Source organism: Mus caroli, chromosome 6 (assembly GCF_900094665.2).
Source record: "Mus caroli chromosome 6, CAROLI_EIJ_v1.1, whole genome shotgun sequence".
Classification (NCBI taxonomy): domain Eukaryota; kingdom Metazoa; phylum Chordata; class Mammalia; order Rodentia; family Muridae; genus Mus; species Mus caroli.
In genome coordinates, this window is record NC_034575.1 from 145,015,406 (window position 1) to 145,021,791 (window position 6,386).

The 6,386-nt window shown below is 44.6% G+C and overlaps 1 pseudogene; it reads left to right on the top strand.

Annotated features, from left to right (window-relative positions):
- Positions 1-5,219, top strand: LOC110295837 (annotated as a pseudogene).
- Positions 5,220-6,386: the final 1,167 nt, after the last annotated feature.

Sequence of the window (6,386 nt, forward strand, 5' to 3'; positions counted from 1 at the left end):
ATGGGAAGGTAGGTGAGGTTTTGCATCTGTTTTTTTTTTTTTTTTTTTGAGCAGCTCATTGTATGGTTCTGGGACCTGCCTGCTTATGCAGTTTGTCAGAACTAAGGCCACGACAGAGCACAGCCTCTCTTTTGGATCCCTTTGACTTTGTGGGCCAAATATAGCAAGAAGAGGCTGAGGGTACTTGGGAAAGCATCTAGGGTAGGGAGAGTTATTACAGCAGCAGAGTGGCTGAGTGCTTGCATCCCCATTTCCAGGAAGGGGGCAAGTTTGACTTTCATGGATCTTAGACTAGATGGAAGCTTTAGGAGCCTGGGTCCTCTTGCCTTCATTTACCCAACATTCCTGGGCTTTCTTGGCTATGCCTCCTAAGCTTCTAGACTTCCCATGGCCAAAGATTTGCACCAAGCAGAAGAAATGAGGCATTCTCCCTCCATTGCATCTTGCAAAGGGGTGGGGAATGTTGGGTGCCTGGTAATGGCACAGCTCTTAGAGAGTCACTAGCCTAATGCATGGGTGGCCCTCTGTTTCTCCCAGAGAAGATTTGGGGGAACAATGTGACCCAGGGACAGGGACTCAGGATACTCTCCACATCCTCTGAGATGGGCTGTCTTGCTCCAAGTTAGAAGTGTAATAAGCCCCACGGAGATGGTGAGGATAAATTCTCGACAGACTGGGGCTGAGAAAAGGGTGGGTGGACTGCTCCCCTTCTCCCAGGCCAGGGACTACTCCTTCCTGCTACCCTACCCAGTTCCTTAAAGCTCACCATCGCCAGAGGTCCAGGGCTGCCTGCTTTATGTCGTTTAACACACGCTGTGCAGCCAAGGAGGGGTGAGGGTCTGCGAGGGAGAGTAGAGGAAATGAAGGAATGGTTGGAGGTTCTCTGTGCCAGAGGTCTCCATATGATGCTTAAAACTCAGTGACTCTAAAAAAAGATCATGTTTCAGGCAAGGATTTGGTTATTTAGTCCTGCTGCCTGCCCCACACGTATGCTGCTTGCCTGGCGCTGGTGCGGATTGCAGAAGGGTGCAGAGTGAGGAACTCTTTTCGGGGCGTGGAATCCACCCTGCGGGTGGCTCCTTTGGAGTTTGTGAGCTGCGCAAAGCTGGCTGGGGCAGCAGTGAGCTGTCCATGGTGGTTAGGACGACTTGACGTGCGTGCAGGCGATCCCATCCAGCCCTTAGCCCCAGAGCACAGCCTGGGACATTGCCAGCACCTGCATCAGCTGCATGTATGTATGCATGCATATGAGCAGCTTCAGCGAGATTTCTCACTCAGACTCTATTCCTCAAGCGCATGGTCAAACTTCCCCTGTCCAAATTGTGGAGACTCTGCCCAGCTCCTTCCTGAAGCTGACTGTCACCTTCAATCCCACCTTCCAGGCAGCACCTCACAATTTTTAGACAACCTTGGGTACCTTAGCACCTCCTTTCTTTCTTTTCTGACCCACCCTTAGCTGGAGAATGAGACATATGTCAATGATCTTGTCATAGGTGAGAAGCAGCAAGATGGGTCCATAACTCTCCCTTTTAGAGAGGTGGGAACTGAGTCCCAGAGTTGGTTAGATAGCATTGAGATTTCAGTCTGGTCATTTCCTGGGAATAATGGATGCAGTAGACCTTATTGACCAAAGGATAATTTTCTTTAAGCATCTGAGCCTGCAAGGTTCTGGTCCTTTCTTTTAGCAGTCGAGGAAATAAATGCATTACTCCCGTAGATTGTTCTTAGGTCCATTTTGCTCTATGTTCCAACAGACTTTCAAGTCAAACCTAAAATAACTTCTTATACAAGGTAAAGCAAGGAACACATTGACTTTTAATAATTGCCATATTTCATATTTTTGTCTTCTTTTTCCCATATTGCTGTTAAAGACTCATTCCCATTCGAATAATAAATTGTATATTGAAAAAACCCTACACACTATTGTGTATATTGGTTATTATGTTCATATTCTGCACCTTTATCTATAGAATAGTAATATGAACATCCAGTTCATGAGAAACCTTCAATATAAGACATGTGCACAGAACACATATTTAGTTTGTTTCTCCCCTTTCTAGTCATGATATAGAGCCAATGAGATAGCTCTTGGAGAAAGGCACCTGCTGCCAAGCCTGGCGATCTGAGTTCCATCTCCTAGATGTAGCAGGAAGTGTGAAGCATATACAGTGCATTTTATTATTGTTTTGTAATTTAGAAGGTTAATTTTCTCCTGGGAGCTACTTTTGATATTCATTTTTGAAGTCTCTGTGGGCATTTGTGTGTGTGCACACATGCACTTTTGTCTGTGTGAGTGTAGGACTGTGCATGTCACAGTGTGCATGGTCAGAACACAACCTCGTTGTTGGCTCCCACCTTCTACCATCACTGGACACCAGGTTGCTGCTGTGCTGTGCACACGGCACAAGCTGCTCTTGGAGCTTCTGAGCATTCTTCCGTCTGCCTTCGCATCTTGTCACAAGAGCCCTAGTATTGCAAGAGTGTGCCAGTGGGTCCAACTTTCCCTGTGTTCTGAGGATCCAGGCTAGGGTAGTCATCTTTGTGCCACAAATGCTTTACTTGCTGAGACGTCTCTCCCATATGCATTCTTTTTTTCTATGTACATGTATGCACAGGAATACCACTTTCCTCCTCAAAGGAAAGATCAGTGGTATGATCAAACAAACCCATCTCTCTTGGCTTTTTATTTGGGTGTGGGGGATTGAACTCAGGCCCCAGTGCTTGCAAGACTCACATTTTAAAGACTGAGACAAGCCACTGGTCCCTGCTCTACAAATTCCTTGACACTTTGCCCCAATGACAAAGAAGATTGAATGATATATACTAGCTTTCATTATCTTATACTTTATGTTCATACAATTTAGAGTGTTCTTCCTTTTTAATGTGTGTGTGCATGCATATGCCTGCACATGTGAGCCTGTGTATATGTGTATGCGCACACATGTGCAGGTGTGTACACGTGTGGGAAGCTAGTGGTTACATTTAGGTGTTGTTCCTCAGAGACCATCCATCCTGTTTTTGGAATAGGGTCTCTCAATGAGGTCTAGGACTTGCAGATTAGGCCAGGCTGGCCACCAGCCTAGGAATCTGTCTGTCTTCCTGGAACTGCAGGTGTTCTGCCATGGCTGACTTTTTGGGTGGGTGGTAGGGAATCTGAACTCAAGTCTTTTGCTTACACAGCAAGCATATTGCTAACTGAGCTATCTTCCCAGCTCCTACGTTTGCTTCCATATTGTCTTGTTAATGTTCCATTTTTCTTTCTCCTGTGGTGATGTTATGTCAGTTTTCCATTTTGTTTTCTTTAATTCCTTTGCTTTCTGCACTTTCAGCAGCTGGGGACCGTAGGCCTCATTCATGCTAAGAACATGCCTGCCACTGAGCTATGCTCTAAGACTTTGGTTTGTTTCTTTCTAAAAAGGGTTTGGCCTAACGAGTTGTTAATTTAGTTTTGAGGTCTTTTATCTAGTAAATTAAAATTTATTATCTATGCCTTTATCTATTAAATAAACCCACACTTATTAGAGAGCTTGACTCCATGCCATTAGCAGCTTGTTGTGTCTCCTACATTGAAGAAAAAAAAACCACTCGGCTGTATTTCCCATGGACAAAAGCAAACATCGACAAGGAAGTTCCCACTCTCCTGAGCTCTGCCCTCAGTCCCAGCATGCCCACTGTGCTACTTCAGTGTAGGCTCTCCGGGGGCATCAGTGGAGTCAGCTTGACTCACTGTTCTGTGTTCTCTCCCTGCTTACCTTTGATGAAAGCACACTTAAAGTTATTTTACACATTGTCCAAAATTCATAGGCAATGCTCTTTGATCTGTTCCTGGAATGCGTTCAGCAGCATGATCTTTTAAAAACTTATGGCAAGGGGTCGTGGAGATGTCTCCATGGCTGAAGCCTTGGAACATGAACAGAAAGCATAAAGATCAGGGCTCGTTTCTTCAGTGCCTATGTAAATGCCTGTTGGGTACAGGATTACCTGAGTAAACTGGCTAGATTATCTGTTTTAGTGATCTCTGGGATCAACTGAGAGGGTCTGACTAGCTGGGTGTGGTGGTGCACGCCTTTAATCCCAGCACTCGGAAGGCAGAGGCAGGCAGATTTCTGAGTTCGAGGCCAGCCTGGTCTACAAAGTGGGTTCTAGGACAGCCAGGGCTATACAGAGAAACCCTGTCTCGAAAACCAAAAACAAACGAACAAACAAACAAACAAAAAACCAACCAAACAAACATACAAAAAACAAAAAAAAGAAAGAAAGAAAGAGAGAGAGAGAGAGAGAGAGAGAGAGAGAGAGAGAGAAAGAAAGAAAGAGAGAAAGAAAGTGAGAAAGGGCCCTAGCGCAATCTGCTGACTCTGCAGGTCTGGGTGGAGCTGCGGTTGTGGGTTTCTGTTCCACAGGATAGGGTTTGTGAAAGTTGTCAAGAGTATGGCCTACTTTAAAATATACCAGGTGAGATTTAGAAGGTGGCAAGAGGGTAAAACTGACTATGTACAGAAACGATTGGTGATACAGGACAAGAATAAGTACAATACACCCAAATATAGGATAATAGTTTGTGTAACTAACAGAGATATCTGCCAGATTACATATGCCCGTATAGAAGGGGATATGGTCCTCTGTGCACATGAACTTTCAAAATATGGTGTGAAAGTTGGTCTGACAAATTATGCTGCAGCCTATTGCACTCTCCTGCTGCTGGCCAGCAGGCTTCTGAATGGGTTTGGCATGGACAAGATCTATGAAGGCCAAGTGGAGGTGCCTGGAGGTGTATACAATGTGGAAAGCATTGACTGTCAGCCTGGTGCCTTCACTTGCTATTTGGATGCAGGTCTTGCTTGAACTACAACTGGCAATAAAGTTTTTGGGGCCCTATGACTCTGAAAGCAAGGAGTTCAATGCAGAGGTACATCGGAGGCACATCCTGGGTCAGAATGTGGCAGACTACATGTGCTACCTAATGGAGGAAGATGAAGATGTGTATAAGAAACAGTTCTCTCAGTACATCAAGAAAAACGTAACTCCAGACATGGTGGAGAAGATGTATAAGAAAGCTCATGCCGCTATCTGAGCGAATCCAGTCTATGAGAAGAAGCCCAAGAAAGAAGTGAAGAAAAAGAGGTGGAATCGCCCCAAAATGTCTTGCCCAGAAGAAACACTGGGTTGCTCAAAAGAAGGCAAGCTTCCTCAAAGCTCAGGAATGGGCTGCTAAAAGCTAAAGCCATTTTCTATGAAGATTTTTTTCATAAGGACAATAAACATTGATCAAGCAGAAAAAGAAAAAAAAAAAGAAAAAAAGAAAATGAGAAAGGAATCTGTCAGTCTTTCATTCATGCACACTTATGTATACACACATGCACACCTATGTATGCACACACATGCATACACACATACACACTTATGTATGCACACTTATGTATGTACACTTATATATGCACACACATGCATACACACACATGCACACACACATGCACACACATGCATGCATACACATGCACACATGCACGCACACACACACACATGCGCCAAATGCTTTGTGTTTCATTCCTTTTTTTATCTCATCTGTGTTTCTCTCCCTAGAGACTGGCAATTGAGAAGTATTTATGTGAACTTTAATGTCTCAGAGTATATTGGGGCTGGGAATGTCACTGGGAGGTTAGAGTGTTGGCCTTGCACATTTAAGGGTTTGATCCTTAGCATCAGAAGAAAAAAAAACCAACAAAACAGTTATTAGGTGGAAATATTTATGTTTAAAAATTTCAACCAGACTTAGCAGAATTCTGTCACACATTGCTTCTACAGTTTATCGTGCGGAGCTAATAACTAACAAAGGCCCACCAAGGAACGATTCACGGTTAAAAGAGGAAACTGGCTTTTGTAGAAAGGATTTTAATAACTTCTTTTTGTTGTAGTTGTAAAGCTGTTTTTGTAATAGGTAAAAACGTACATGCTGGTGGTGGTTAAATTGATCTTTGAAAGCCTGGGATGGCCTTAAACACAGAGAGAACTCCAGTGTGGTTGACAGGGTTCCAAAAACCCCATGTCTCAAAAAGAGTCTCACTGTCAAGTACACCGGGATGTGCTTTTTGGTCTCTAACACACAGGCTGGGCATCACAGCCTCTCCCTCATCTCATTCCAACCCCTGTGTGGTAAAACCAAAGAGGGCCTGGACCAGAGGAGGATGGAGGACTTGTGCGGAAAGAACCAAGGAGGTCTCTAAGATCCTCCCCTGCCTTCGAGACAGTCGAGAGGCTGCCTGTCTGCTAAGTAGTGCAAAGTGTCTCAAGGGCTGTCGTTGGGGCTGTGGACATAATTTATGATTTCATCTGAAGGCTGAAAGAAGGTTCTTGTGTCCCTCTGGCATGGGCAGACCGTGTTCGGGTCC